The 16259-nt window shown below is 46.8% G+C and overlaps 1 pseudogene; it reads left to right on the forward strand.

The window, feature by feature from the left end:
- Positions 1 to 14522: 14522 nt before the first annotated feature.
- On the forward strand, positions 14523 to 15566 carry LOC149357123 (uncharacterized; annotated as a pseudogene).
- Positions 15567 to 16259: the final 693 nt, after the last annotated feature.

Here is a 16259-nt window from a genome sequence, read left to right on the forward strand (position 1 = left end):
AGTTGTCGTCGGCGTCGTAGTTGTCGTCGTCGTCGTAGTTGTCGTCGTCGTCGTAGTTGTCGTCGTCGTCGTAGGGGTCGTCGTCGTAGGGGTCGTCGTCGTAGGAGTCATCGTCGTAGGGGCCGTCGTCGTAGGGGCCGTCGTCGTAGGGGCCGTCATCGTAGGGGCCGTCGTCGTAGGGGCCGTCGTCGTAGGGGCCGTCGTCGTAGGTGTCGTCGTCGTAGGGGTCTTCGTCGTAGTTGAGGCATAGTCTTGTGTTTTCGTCGATGGACGGTCTTAGTTCTTGCGCTCAGAAGCAACCTCACCTCCAGAGGCTGCTTTATTCAGTTTAACCTTTCGGGGGCCGGGGGAGCTTCCGCGCACTGCGTAGCCTCGGCTAGGAGATACATAGCGCGGTGACGATGGCGACGGAGAACGAGATGGGCGGCTCGGCGATGAGTATTCTTCCCGACGCAAGAACTCTTCGATTGCGGCTGGTCGCAGGCCAGGTCGGGGTCATGGGGCGTCGTAATAAAATCCTCGGATGCCCATTCTCCTGTATGGGCAGTACCGGAGAATGTCACCGGCTTCTCCGCAGTGGAAGCATAGTTGGCGGCGCTGGTCGGTTGTTCTCCACTCGTCGCATTTCCTAGGCCGTGTGCGACGCTCGTAGGACGGGCGAGTTGGGGCGAGAGGGCGGCGCTCCAGCGCAGCTGGCTAATGGCGATAGTGGCTTAGGTGCCGTCGTCGAGGTGCAGGACGGCGCACTGCTGCGGCGTAAGTCATGGCTGGAGGCTCCAAGAGGCTGCGTGGTAGACTGGAGTCAAGTCCTTTGGTGAATGACTCGAAGGGCTGGCGTCGCGACTTGCTGGGGGTGTCCGGTACGTGGAAGGCTGCCCAGCACCTCCACCAGATGTCACATTGTAGTGATGGCAGTCCAGCGGTCAGGAAGACACCAGAAATACTTGCAAACGAAGCTCTTTATTTGGGCTGACTTGCGCCTGCAAAAGAACTGACTCACTCGGTGGCGGCGTAGAAAGAGAAGTTTATTTTTTCTGTTTTAACATAGAAAATACAAAACAAAACAGATGAACTTAATTCTCTGATCAGTCAAGCACATGCGCAGTGACGCAGCACTGAGCACGTCAGTAATGCAGTAAAAATGCCGATACTCGACCGCCGCGCAGGACGATAAGCGCAGGCGCAGGCGTAAGCAACACGCGCGCTCGTCAATCGTCGAACTACGAATGCCCGCTGCTCGCGGCATCGTACAATTTAAAGCCGGCCAGGAAACTTCGAGATAACAGGTCGAGATCATCTAGAGTAATCTAGAAACAAGTAGATGCAGCTGTTTATGGCTGTGAAAAGTCGAGATTAGTCCGGTCGCTTCTCGCGTCAGGAACACAAATGATAACACCCCTTTTCTGCGGCCTTGCGCGAACGAAGGGACGCTACAAAGATGCGTGGCAATATTCTCTCGTACTACCGAGACAAACGAAGGGAATACGCACCCCCAGCTCCATCCCTAACCATAGCGCAGGCTGCACATTGGCAACAGCTACAAACCCGAACTGCTCCGTACCCAATACTGCTGCATGCCCGATACTGAGACCAATTTCCGTCATCATACAAACTTTGCGGCAAACCAGGAGACTTTTTACACACCCTCCTCACATGCCCCACCTTCCCTCATCCCCTATCACCAACCGCGGCAGAGTCTTACTGGGAGTCTCTTCTGACCAGCTCGTCCGCTCAAGACCAGCGCCGGATCAACTCCAGCGCTCACAGAACGATTGTGCTCCAGGGGCTATGCTTCGCGTTTTTGAGGGTGCCTCCTCCTCACATTGAGGAGGCATCCAAGTGCCATGTAGGGGGCTTCGCCTCCACGATTTACATCATTGGCAATAAAAATTTCCACCACCACAACCCTCTACTACGGCCCCTCGTTCTCTCTTTCTTCTTTCACTCCTGTCTTCGCCCCTTCCCTCACGGTGCGTTTGGGGATTCCACCAAGATATGTGAGACAGATACGGCGCCACTTCCTTTTCTCAACACCACGTATTTAGAGGTGTATATACAACGCACAGTAACCAAATCACAAGTTTCTATTTCACCAGAAACCTCTGCAGATATTCAGGCCCCTTACGCATTTCTTTCCAGAAGCGGAAATGAAAATGTGAAATGCCAAAGACTCCCACCACATTTTCACCATCGTGGAAAGGTTGAACAAAGTGGTTTGGTTTGGTTTATGGGGTTTAATGTCCCAAAGTGACTAAGGCTATGAGAGACGCCGTAGTGAAGGGCTCCGGAAATTTCGACCACCTGGGGTTCTTTAACGTGCACTGACATCGCACAGAATTTCTCTACAATTTCTCCGCCAAAGAAATTCTAGCCGCCGCGGCCGGTATCGAACCCGCGTCTTTTGGGTCAGCAGCCGAGCACCATAACCGCTGAGCCACCGCGGCGGCTGAACGAAGTGGCTCTTGCTCGCGATGTGAATAGACCAGAGCTGCATGACACGTACACCAAGCACCTGCTAGACGATAAGGCGGCAACAAAACATGCGCGAAACGAAAGAAAAAAGTAGCGCAGGATTTAAGCAATATATATTTCAGGTTTTTTTTTTTAAGGCCGCCAGATATCCAATCCCTATCGAAGCGACTGGCATGACCGATCAACTAAGCAAGATTCTCGATTGGAAAGCGTTAACCACATATCTCGTGGCGTAAAAAAGTAATTCGCTCTGAAACAAACCCTTAATGGCAGAAAAGCCCTCCTGACCACTTACGCGCACCTTATAACAGCTTTTAGGGCTTTTAATCTCGGTAACGGCAAGAGTACATGACCTTTTTCGAACATTCATTCGTGTGAGTGTCATAAAATGACAAACATATTCGAAAATCTAACAGAAATAGTCACCCTTCGACGCACTAAGTCCGCTCACGCCGCGAAGACATGTTAAAACAGAAACATGTTATGTTAAAACAGAAAAAATAAACTTCTCTTTCTACGCCGCGAAGACCGATCACCATATCGCTCCTTCAGAAAAAAGCCGCATGATGCCGCCAGCATCGCTGGAATGACCGGCCCTTGCTTCTTACAGAAGCAGGTGTCTCTGTATGATGTGGACGGTGCGGCGAAACGGTGTTCCAGAGCATGTCACCCGCAGGACTGTACGCATCAACGGCAAGGTCTACTCGTTCGACAGTTGCCACACGGCATGGAACTTGATCAACGTTTTCATCTTCGACCCCGCAACGCACCGGAGGGATATGGTGCAGGCGCAACTTCTCGACGCCGGGCCAATTAACATTTCCCGCCACACAGTTGTAGCGTACGGCGAATGCGCGTATCTGTTATGCGGTCGGCACAGCTGGCCAAGTGTTCTTTATCGCTTCGACTCAAACACGATGACATGCAGCCGTCTGCAGGTGTCCGGCGAGGCGCCCTCATCGATTTACGGCAGCGGAGCTTGTGTTGTGGGTCACCTCGAGTATATCTTAAGTGACTGGGATCCTTCGCCGTATATGCTGGTCCTTGACTTGGATACCCTAGAGTGGCATCGTGTCCCCACCAGCGGAGAGGCTCCGGTTCTGCGTGCCAGCCACACTGCGTCTGCCATCGGGACCCGCATGTATGTGTTCGGCGGCAGCCCAGAAGACCCTTCCCTCATCCTATACTATTTTGAACGACCACATCTTCTTAGGTTCGCACAGAGCTTCAAGCCGTTCCCCCGTGCGGGCTGGGCTCTATTATTTTCCTTTCCTTTTAGACAAGCATACCCTAACATCTGTGTATCGGCGGGGACATTCAGCCTTCGTGTTCAACGAAGAGCTGTACATTTTCGGAGGGTACAGCGTTGTGCTGAAGACCTTCTTAGAAGATGTGCACAAGTACGACCCCGTGACGTCGCGTTGGACCGAAGTGAAGCCGTGGGGCTCATCACCATCTCCCAGGTACTGGCACGACTGCTCAGTGATGGGTGAAAGAGTGTTTATCTTCGGCGGCTTAGGCCCGCACCCAACCAGGATGAGGGGCAGGCTGCTGAGGAGCGAGGTGCGCTGACGGATCTCCACGTGCTGCACTTGGCACCGACACTGCAGAACCTGTGCTTACTTGCAGTCATTGATGCACGGCAGGATCTACGCCCCTTACCACCTTTCATTAGAGAAATGGTCTACGCTATCACTTCTCACCCATCGTATTCGGTGGCAGATGCTGTATCTCAAGCAAACTGAGAGCCTTCGGCGCCGCTACTTGACGCAGTAATAAACTCTTCTTTTATACGGCATGAGCGCCTTCCTTCTGTGCTGTATTTTCGTGCAAGCAAGAAAGTCGCTAGCGCTTTGTTTATATTTATGTCGCTCTGTGCGGCTACGTTTTCGTAAATAATAAAGCGAACAAATTTTCTGAACGAAGAGTTATTTATTCACTGAAATCGATTCACCTCCATCCTGGTGGTTTCTTCAAGCAAGTCGGATTAACGTCACTTCGGAATGCAGCTCGTGATCAGTCCTAGTTTTCCGCGCAGCCCCTGCTGGTCATCCTTTTCAAAGCAGGTGGTAGATAGAGATATGTGACCGATAGGCGGCGATTTCAGCTCCTATCCGGAAACAACTAGCGTCTTTTGCGATGACTTCAGAGAGCCAAACAGTTATCACTTATTTCCGCATGTCTGATTTCACTTTGATGCTGCTTTAAATGTTCACTTATTTATAGCCTGCTAGTTATGGTTCTCTTTCTCCCATATGCATTCTAATTTCAGTCTGGAAGCATCCGATTGGTATCTATGTCGTGAACCTGAGCCGATAGAATTCGTAAAACTTGTGTAAGTGATTGTATCAGGTGCAGATCGTATCAAAGGAAGTCCACAGCATGCTGGACTGTATCTGAAGCTTCCCGACAGCTTAATCATACTGATGCGAGAGCGCTCCAGTGCACTGCGCACGCCAGGTACATTCTCGACGAGCCATCCCGCGATGGCTGGTGGGAAATGTCCGGAAGATGTGTCTGTGACACCATCTCTAATGCATAAAGCAACTTTGGGCCATGGCGCGCTTTAGCCACAGACGAACTAGCACCATGAAAAGTGACCAGAATCAACAGTAAAGACGAAACTGAGAGAATAAAATGTGATAGCTTACGTGGATGGCCGAATTAGAAAGGACGACCAGCTGGAGTAAAGGAGGCGATGGAGTACTAAAACATATGACATGCGAAAATGGAAGCAAGTATTATGGGAAGGTAACAATATAAAGCGGGTGTATAGGCGAAAGGGAAAAACAGAATAAAAAAAGAAAACATGGCCAGCAACGCCGTGGAAAAATTCTTCTGATCATACAAAAGAGAAAAAAAATTACTACAGCAACTGTAGCGCTTCCGTTCCGCTACCGAGCAGAAAGAGACCGTCGAGAAAGAAACGGTGGAACTTATGCACTACATTCATCGCGTTTCACGTAACATTAAAAAAGTGGCAATCCTTCAGGCGGTCACGATTGTTTTCTCTCCGCTGTGTAAACTTCGCATTATGTACCCATTTGTGATTAATGTAATGAAGAATAGACCGCGGTGTACCAAGCAGCAAAAGAGCTTCACAAGTGTGTTTCAGGAGTTGCTCAGAATGTTCCCCTCACTTTCGATAGGTTCTACATAGGACAGAGTGGTACGTGTTTTAATGAAGGGCATGTGAACACAGGCTGCAAATGGGGAATAATCCCGGTGGCCACTTCGCACAGCTTTGTAAGCGATTAAAATGTAAGGGTCAGGGTAAGAAAAGGATCCTCGTAGACATGCATTTGGAAACACGACCTTTTGTTCAGATCTAAACACAAGTGTGGTCGCAGAAGCGTTTCACGATATTAATTCTAGTGACAAGTATGTCAGTACGCCGTCTATTTCGCGTTTGCCGAAATATTTTTTTTTTGCCTTGCCTGTCTGTAACCATTTCAGGCTATGTTTTTACTCCTTTACTCTGTTTCCTCTTTTCGCCCATCCACGTGTATTTTGTTATTACCCACCCATCGTGCTATTTCCATTTGCATATCCCAAATATCACGTTTTATTGCTGAATATGCTGGTGTGGACTGGACACCTAGGCTACTCAAGCACCTTGGCGTCTCTTTGGGTGTCCGTAATAAGAGGGCACAGTAATGGTAAAGCCCGCGTGCAAACTTTTCAGCACTGTTCTAACTTCTCAGACAGCTGTCTCTTACGGTACCTCGATTTTGGCACGGTGACCGCCTGAAATCTGTCTCTCGCCCTAAAATTCCTTATGTACTCGAAAATATTATTTGCACTGTACTTTATATCCAGGTTTTCAAAAAGTTTCGCTACTTTTATGTTAGACTCAAATTTTTAATTTTTCTCTCCTGATTACTTGTTCTGGTCTGCAAACGCTGGCGGCCTGTTTATTTTCCTGTATGTCGGATAGGTAGTTTCACGTTTCATGTTTTTGCGCGACATTACGCGTTCAATAGTGCATGCATTTTTGCAAGTCAAGTTAGTTTATGTTTTACCGAACCCTACTCCGTCTTCAAATGTTTCTGGTAGCCGCTTTTTGTCGGGCTTAATGCATGCCGTTGTACATAGCTCTTCGTTTCCTACTTGTTCTTTTCACCAATGTTTTCCGGTTTTCAGTATCGGGAAAGTGGTTGTACAACGATTTAGTTTGTATGCTCTTTTCTACGCCCATGTATCGCGCTGCGTATTTTATTTAATGCAGCAAGGTGTGCAGAAAAAAGGATGCGTTTTTTTAAAATTTTACACTGACACATTGCCCGCTAAAACGTGATTACACCAAAGGGAAATTTTTCAGTCAACGGCGAATTTCCACCTCTGTAATGCCCCCCCCCCCCCCCCCCCGCTTCCGTTTGCAACGCTCCAGACACAATTGAGCATTGTTTCATCAATTGAAAAGACTCGGTAGTCTTTTGGGGTATCATACAACGGACATTGCAAAAGAAGTTTAGACACCGCATTCCCGACGATATCACACTGCACTTTCATTTGCTAATGACCCTTTGTTGTTTTTAATTGGACTACAGGGCTTCTGGAAAGCGCTCATGATATACTGGCATTGTGAATCTTGTTTCTGCAAAAGGTCACTTCAGAATGATGATTGTTCACTTAAAGGAAGTGTAACCCCACAATGTGTTCAGACCCGAGTGGCACTCGCTGTTACTAATGTGCTCTTCATTGTCTTTTTTCTGTTGCTTCTTGCTTAGGTTTGTCGTATTATGATGCGTTAGTCATGTGTTCTCTCGATAATCTCTTTTCCAATCTTTGGTGACTCGAACGCGTCGTGTTAATCCAACATTTTTTTTTCTAAAGGATGGCACACAGTTCATAGACGTAGAACATTGCATGAATAAAAAGAACATGTCTGGCCTATGTTTTTTTTTCATCGAAAATAAGAAGTCTGCCTAGCCCTTTTAGTTGTGTTGTCTTTTGTCATGGTAGTGGAGTGCAGCCGCTAGCTGAGTTCTTTGTAAATAATTTATAAATGAAATCTTTATTTCCAAAATGGTTTAAGTGTCATGTTAGAAAAACAAGCTTGCCTGGTTTTGGGTCAGCATGCCCGACTCGCAAACGACAGGTCAAGCGTTCGATTCACGACCCACGCCCCAAAATTTGCTTGCAGCGCAACTGAATTGCTTTCTATACTTAGACGTCCAAAGACATTAGAGTCTTGTTTCCACCTTCTATTCATTAGTTTTGCAGTTTTTTGTCACTTTTGATTCCACGGCTCTACGTGTGACGTCAGCACCCTCTCGACCAATCCGGTTTTCCGCGCACACCAGTGAAGACGCCAACTACGCGGAGTTCTCCGCTGAACGGTACCCTTACCACTACAGCGTTAAAAGCAGTTCGCTCTTCTTCCAACGTGTCAGCCCCGCCGCGGTGGCTCAGTGGTTACGGCGCTCTGCTGCTGACCCGAAAGACGCGGGTTCGATCCCGGCCGCGGCAGCTGAATTTCTTGAAGGCGAAATTCTAGAGGCCCGTGTGCTTTGCGATGTCAGTGCACGTTAAAGAACCCCAGGTGGTCGAAATTTCCGGAGCCCTTCACTACGGCGTCCCTCATAGCCTCAGTCGCTTTGGGACGTTAAACCCCAATAAACGAAACGATCTTCCAACGTGTCAACATGCACCCAGCTAAAGAACTGTTCTTTCACACGGAACAAAAATATCGAACGCGTTTACAAATACCATTTGCTCTACAGGCTAATATAGAGGAAAGGCAAGTACGAAACGTTTTCACTAACCTATCAGACCTGGCAGAAAAAAATAATACACGTCAAGCGCCAATTTATACGAAGTTGGTAATGCAACGTCATCTCATGGCTTGATTTAGGCAGTCGGTGGTGCATTACGCAGCAGATATATTAAATAAATTAGATAGTGTCCCCCTGTACTCCCGTACGTAATCTCCTAGAGCGCTACATGACATGTTCAGCTGTAACACCACTAAAGGTTAACCAATTAATCATATTGCCTGCAGAACGTTAGTCTGCTCGACTCCGCACCGCGGCACGGATGCAGCCTCATTGCTCTGTTTCTGTTCCCTCGAAGTCATTTTTTTTAACTACTTTATGTCGACATGCTCACTTTAGAGACGTTGGATGCAGTATTTTGTACGAACGCAGACAATGGAGTATTATGTATTCTCTTAGAGTCGCTGCTATATTTTGTGCAGTATTTATTTCACATTAGTTTATTTATTTAACATTCACTTCTGAGGCGCACCTCTTTGTAAAAGTGTTTATAAAACAGGTTTAATGCATGTATAAACAGGTTCTGCTTTTCCTTTTCTTTCGGGTGCCAATCCGCATGATATTTATAATGTTAATTTGTAAGTTATTCAGCCTCATCTCTGCACTCCTGTTCTGTCACTCGCTAGCGTTCAGGCCTTGTCAAGCTTTTCTTGCAGCTTTCTTCCCATGACATCCAGCAGCATTGTGTAAGTTGAAAAAAAAAAACTTTCAAATAGCAAAAGCAATCGTTCAATGCATTTATGAATTCAAACCTGTTGAAACGATCAAATAATAACGTCTGGGCAAAGAGTTACTTCCAGAAGCTGCGCAGGAACAAAAGATATGTTTTTTCTTTCATTGAAGAGTGTCAAGAAATAACTTTTCTACCATGCCCACAATTCCAGACGAAGCCCAAAATCGGCACCCATTGCCATCTTTACTTACAACTGTGGTTTTTGTTTTGACGTGAAACCATCTACCTGAAATCCAAAGCATCATGTAAAGATGTTGGAGTCAAGTCTGATGAGTTTCTTCTGTTCCGCATGAGTGAATTCGAAAGAAAGAAAAAAATTCCATACACGACGAAATCCAAATTGTATTGTTTATTTTTTATTTATTTATTTATTTATTTCTTCATTTTTTAGGCAATACAAGTATTGCCCACGAGGCAAGACAAAAGGAGACTATTGGTCTGCTGACTAGGTCTTGGCCTCGCCGGGCGCAGCAGAGGCAGTAGTACATAGCATATCGCCATAATCATACTTCCTAATAACGATCAGATCAGATGATTATATAATTCTACATGCAATATACATATGCACAAGCTGCGAGAAATAAATGGCACTTTGCTTAATAGCGACATGAAGAAACATAGGAATATTTAACAAAAACAAAACAAAGACAAACCAGAACATCAATGACACAATAAGGCACGTGCTCTTTGCCTAAACTGATGTACAGATGTAACATTTTTTGCAGTAGCTATTATATCTGGATAGGAATTGCATAACTTTGAAATTTGATGTTCGATAGTTTGAGTACCATAATTTGTTCTTGGCCTTTCTGTCAGTAAGGTAGTATGGCGCAATGAATAACCGGTATCTCTATCAAGGTACTGACTACAAAACGACGCAGAATTTGTTGTCATCTCTTTATATATATACACACTCAGTTTCAGGTGATATGAATACATGAAAGACGGTAGATTGTGGCGGATCATAAGCTCAGAAGCACTAGCTTCTCCATTTGCTGGCTGAAATAAACGTGCAGCTTTCCGAATGAGCACACATAGTCTTTCGCGATCAGTTTTTGTGGTAGTTCCCCATACCAACAGACAATAATTTATATGAGATTTAACAAGAGAAAAATACAGTCTCTTCTTGAGCCAAACGGGCAACAGATTACGAAGCCTGTATAGATTGCCAACAGATTTTGCAACCTTGATGCGGACATTATTAACATGATATGACCAACTAAGCTTCCTGTCAAAAGTAACTCCTAAAAACGAAAGATTTTCAACCTGTTCAATCTCAGAAGTTCGAAACGACAGTCGCATAACATGGGATATGGGCTTATTTTTTGCACAAAACCACATAAACTTCGTTTTATTTGTATTTAACTCAAGTTCATTTAGGAAAAGCCATGCGCTAAGTTCCAGTAACCAAGTATTAGAAATAATTTCAAGTTGTTTAAGATTTTCACCATGAAAGAAAACGTTAGTATCATCGGCATATAAAATTATATCATTGGTTAAAGGAATGTTTACTATATCATTAATGTAAATAATGAAAAGTAAAGGCCCTAGTATAGATCCCTGTGGAACTCCGTATTTTATAACACTCATTGCGGATGAAACACCGTGCACTGATGTATACTGCAGTCTCGACTGTAGATAACTACGCATTAGTTGGTGTGCAATACCTCTTATTCCATATAACTTAAGTTTTCGTAATAAAATGTTGTGTTTAATAGAATCAAATGCTTTCCGAAAGTCTCAAAAAATTCCTACAGTAAAAAGCTTGCTCTCTATATTGCTAAGAATTCTATTTTTAACTCGTAGTAATGCGGATTCAGTCGACTTGGCTTTTTGGAACCCATATTGACAGTTCGTAATTACATGCAGTGACGAAAGAAAGCTAGTCAAACGGACATATATAACACGTTCTGCGACTTTCGAAGAACGTGTTATATATATATAACGTGTTATAGCATATAAAACCAAAAAAGAAAGCGTTGGCCATGTTAAGCTCTCCTGAATGTGTTCCATCACCGTGTTAGGCGTATGCCGGATGTATAAAATAAGTTGTTCCGCAATTTTTAAAACGCGCCTTTTTCTGTAGGAATGTCCTTTACGGCTTAGCATTCCCAGCGCTGTCGCCTGTCCGAATACAGCTAAACTGTGCTAACCAGCATAGCTGAAATTGACTAGTAGCATAGCTTAAATTGACTAGTTAATTTGATTGTGTTAGAAATACTACTGTAGGTTTCGCCTTCACGCGTAGCCCGGGCCGGTAGGGACGGATGACCTTGAACAACGTTGCTTCAACCGCGCTCCGCCAGATGGCAGCATCACCGGCACGGCGCGCGGCCCGCGGCGCCGGGCAGTTTGCTCTGTATACTATAGATGGCACAACTAGGAGGTCCGCCACTTCTGGCCTTCGAAGCCGGATTTAGCAGCATTGGCGCGCAGTGCATCGATGGCATTCGAATGATATCGGTTAAGCAATTCGCTTAATTTCTAATCAGACCACATATATAAATACCACCGAGTAGGAAACTGGCCGAGTTGGGGAATAGAACCACGGTCTCCGGAGTGCGAGGCGAGCACGCTAACCACTCCGCTATGCCAGCTGGATGGTTTCGAATCAACAAAGGTGCGTCTAATGAATACAGTGTCTTCGTTCACTCCAATCTTGCGCCATTCTCGTTACGGCGAGGTTCAGGTGTCCACCGAGATATGTGATAGAGATACATTTCTTTTCCTCAAAAACCAATTAGCCGACGAGCAAGGCGTACAGCCGAACGGGCGATGGCGTTCTGTGGACTCGCTGGCAGCGTGGCGGAATGGTGACGTGACCAAATATGGCGGCGCCCACGCTCCCGCGCTGTAGAGCGTCTATAAATGCACGCTTGCCTTGGCGTGAATGCTCTGCAATGCAGTCCTCTAAGGAGAAGTGGCAGTGACAGGAAGAAGCGAGATAGCGACAACGTGCTCAAGAGACGCCAAAACAGCTTGAAGAACGTCTTGCAAAGCGTCGGGCTAAGGATGCAGCTCGGCGACACCGTTCTACCTCGCTGAGTTGTTCCAGGTCATCGATCACCGATGAATCTCAACACCTGACTGCTCACGAACGCCGCAATGCTACCAGCCGAAGGTAACGCGCCGAAGAATCACCAGAAGAACGCGCGCACCATTTCTAACACAATTTACCCAGTTTAAGCAGAGCTAAACCTCTGCCAATTTTTATTGCGAAGGCCATACTACTCCCAAGAACGGCCTTTCGCGTAGCGGCGGTCACCTGTCACATTGACCTTTAGATTGACATCTGACGTCATACGATACCTAGCGATGTGACAGCGTGACGTCTACCAGGAGCGAGAGACGGGCTACAACTCGGCTCGTCGGGTAACGGCGGCCGCTTGGCACGGCGCGCCGCGCTCCTGCCGCTACAGGCGCTAGTGACGTTATGGCGTGACGTCATACAAGGAGCGAGAGTTGGAGATTTTAATGCGCACCATGAAGAATGGGGCTACAAGAAAAAAGATAGCAAAGGCAGACAGCTGTGGGAGGACACCCAAGAGCTAGGCCTCACGCTGCACACAGACTCTGGCTGCCGGACAAGGAAAGGAAATAGCGTAATGGCAGACACATCTCCTGATTTGACGCTCTCCAAAAACGCACCTGCCATTAGGTGGGAGAATACAGAGCAGGACTTAGGAAGCGACCATTACATAATAGCAACTACCCTGGAAACAGGACTTTCGGAAGATCACTCTCAGCAAGCGAAGATCACGAAATGGGAAAGGTTTGGGGAAATGTGGGAAGGTATCCCGGCTGAAGACATTACTGACATAGAAAGCAGGACGAGCAAGCTTAAAAAGCATGTAGCTAAGGCAACAGTAGCTTTAGAAGGACAGGACGCCCCAGCGATAGCCGACAGCAAGCTACTCCTCACGTGGGAGGCAAAACGCGGGTTAGAACGCAGGCTTAAAAAACAAAGGTGGAACCGAAACCTGAAAAGGAGGATAGCTAGACACAATAAAGAAATCGAGAGGTACGCCATGCAGCTATGTGAACAAAATTGGTGCTGCGTATGCGATGATATGGAGAAAGGAATGAGTCTAGCCAAGACGTGGTATATCCTACGCCACCAGTTAGACCCAACTCAATCGAAAACTCAAACGAACATTAAGCTAAAGAAAACTAGACATGCCTACCCGGGGGAAGACAAGGAATTCATGAAGGAAATAGAACAGACCTATATAGGAAATATAACTTGCTCTGACTTGCCGGCTTATAAAGGTGTAGTAAGAGAGGAGCTCGACGCACCCATAACGGAGGCGGAGGTTAGAGCGGAGTTAATCAGACTTAAAACAAAGTCCGCCCCAGGGCCGGATGCTATAACAAATAAGATACTTAGAAATTTAGATGACGAGTCCATCATTGCTCTCACAAAATACATGCAACAAGTATGGAAAAAAGGAACGCTACCCAAGCAATGGAAAGAGGCCAGCATAACTTTAATCCCCAAGCCGGGCAAGCCACCCAAGCTGGAGAACCTCAGACCAATATCCCTGACCTCATGCGTAGGAAAGCTGATGGAACATGTAGTTCAAACGAGATTAACTCGCTACATGGAGGATAACAGCTTATGGCCTGACGAGATGGGCGGATTCAGACCAAAGCTAAGCACTCAGGATGTAATGTTACGACTGAATCATGACATCATAGACTCCAATTATAGGGATGAAAAAGTAATTCTTGGGCTGGACCTCAAAAAAGCTTTCGACAATGTAAAGCACGAGGCCATCCTAGAGGAACTCCAAGAGATAGGAGCAGGCCAAAAAACCTATGACTATATAAAGGACTTTCTGACAAATAGAACAGCGAAAATAAGATATCAAGACATAGAGTCGGAGGTAATTACGCTAGGGAGTAGGGGCACCCCGCAAGTATCGGTCTTATCCCCGCTTCTATTTAACCTTGCTATGAGAGGTCTCCCGGAAAAGCTCAAAAAGATTGGCAACATACACTTTAGTATCTATGCTGATAACGTAAATATCTGGGTCAATCAGGTCAGCGATGCCGAAATAGAGCATAAACTACAGGAGGCAGCGGACATAGTGGTAAACTACGCAGCGAATAGAGGGCTAGCGTGCTCACCAGAGAAATCCGAGCTTCTGGTGTATAACCCTAAGCACTTGAGACTCAAACAGAGTAACAACTTCAACATCACGGTCGGAGGAAACCCCGTGCCGATGGTGGATAGGATTAGAATATTAGGACTGCATATTCAGAGCGACGGATACAACGGGGAAACCCTGAAGAAGCTCGAGGGATATGCGGCGCAAGCCATAGGGATATTTAGAAGAATAGCACTCAAAGGACGAGGGCTAAGAGAGAAAAGCTTCATCAAGTTGGTGCAAGCATACGTTATCAGCCGGATAAGCTATTCTACACCCTACTTGAAGATCCGCTCCTCAGAACGGGATAAACTAGACACGATCATAAGGGGATGCTACAAACGGGCTCTCGGCCTGCCCATAAGCACCTCCACTGAATAACTCCTAGACATGTGTATTCACAATACATGGAGAGAGATTGCTGAAGCCACGAGAACGGCGCAGTGAGACAGATTAAGCCAATCAAACACAGGAAGGACGATTCTAAGCATGGTAGGACTCCAGACGGAAAAGGGTATTCTAGTAAAGCGGGACATCCCAAGGGACATCAGAGAAAAGATCAGGGTAAATCCTTTACCCAGAAACATGCACCCTACATTTCACAAAGAAAGGAGGGAAAAGAGAGCTGAGGCGCTCACCAAACGCTTCGGCGAAATGAATGAGAAAGCAGTGGCCTACACGGATGCGGCTAGCGGGAAACTGGGAGCAGCGGTGGCAACGGTCGTTAGTGGCCGGGGTACAGCTGTCTCTTCCGCAACCATACGCAGTCGAAATCCAGAGTCGGCTGAAGAAGTTGCAATAGCGCTCGCTTGCGTGGGAACGGAGGCACAATACATAATTAGCGATAGCAAGACTGCTCTCCAAAATTATGCCCGAGGCAGAATAACACAGGAAGCACTGCGAATCCTAGAGGGACGCAGAATAAATAGAAATATTAGCCTCGTTTGGACACCAGCTCACGAGGCAGTTCCAGGAAACGAGGCGGCAAACGCCCTGGCTCGAGATCTCTACTTCCGAGCCGCGGCAGGACCGCCCGATAACAAGGAACTGGACGAGAGACTGATATATTACACAGAAATAGTGGAAAATGACAAACTAAACAGGAGACTCTTTCCTCCCCCGGACAAAGAGCTCGCTAACACAGAGGCTATGGCTTGGAGGAGACTACAGGCTAAAAATTTCATACACCCAGTGTGGGCATAGCATGTCTTAAAAGATGAGGATATTGATGATAAGTGTAGGAAGTGCGGGGAGAGGGGGACCCTCGACCATGTGATTTGGGAATGTGCGGATTCTCCAGGGTTCCGAGAGAAAATAGACAGTAGAGAGGCCTGGGAAACCCTTCTGCAAAGCACGGACCCCGTCGTACAGAAGAAAGCGGTCCATCTGGCGATAGCTGCCGCGAGGAGCCAGAAGCTCCTTGCCTGTCTCTAGTCGCGGAGGTCCCGGCCCCTGCCCCTCGGCCTGCGTGCCGGAGGTAGGGAGTAGGGGGCCTCCATTCTGACGGAAAATAAAGGTTTATCAACAACAACAAGAGCCGGGCTACCAACTCGGCACGTCAGGTAACGGCGGCCGCTTGGCACGGCGCGCCGCGCTCTTCCCACTAGAGGCGCTGCGTATGCAGTATAAAACAGAGTACACTGTGGGGCCAGTTGGTCATACATAATCTGAACGAACAAACGTAGCGTTTAAACAGGACACAGAAAGATGAGGACAGGACGGGGCTACTGGTAGCCCCGTCCTGTCCTAATCTTTCTGTGTCCTGTTTAAACGCTACCTTTGTTCGTTCAGAGCAGTATAAAACACCTGCTTTCGCAACCTACCAGGCTTAACCAAAGATAATCCCCCGCCAATTTTTTTTTCTCTTAGTGCTAGTCTCAATTAATCGAAAGCCATGTAGTTCACTTCAAGTAATGTCCATATCAGTTTTTAGAATTTCCAAAACGCAGTTACCACCATCGAGGAAGCCCATTCATCAATGTAATATTTGTCCATTTCTTATTAATGTATAATATTTTTGTTTTGCCGTGTTATCCCCACCCCTCATGTAATGTCCCGAAAGGGACCTTTGAGGAATAATAAATAAATAAATACCCATGGCCCAACAAGTTTTGCTCACACCGCGCC

Source organism: Amblyomma mixtum, chromosome 3 (genome assembly GCF_055824585.1).
Source record: "Amblyomma mixtum isolate Tamu chromosome 3, ASM5582458v1, whole genome shotgun sequence".
Taxonomy (NCBI): Eukaryota; Metazoa; Arthropoda; class Arachnida; order Ixodida; family Ixodidae; genus Amblyomma; species Amblyomma mixtum.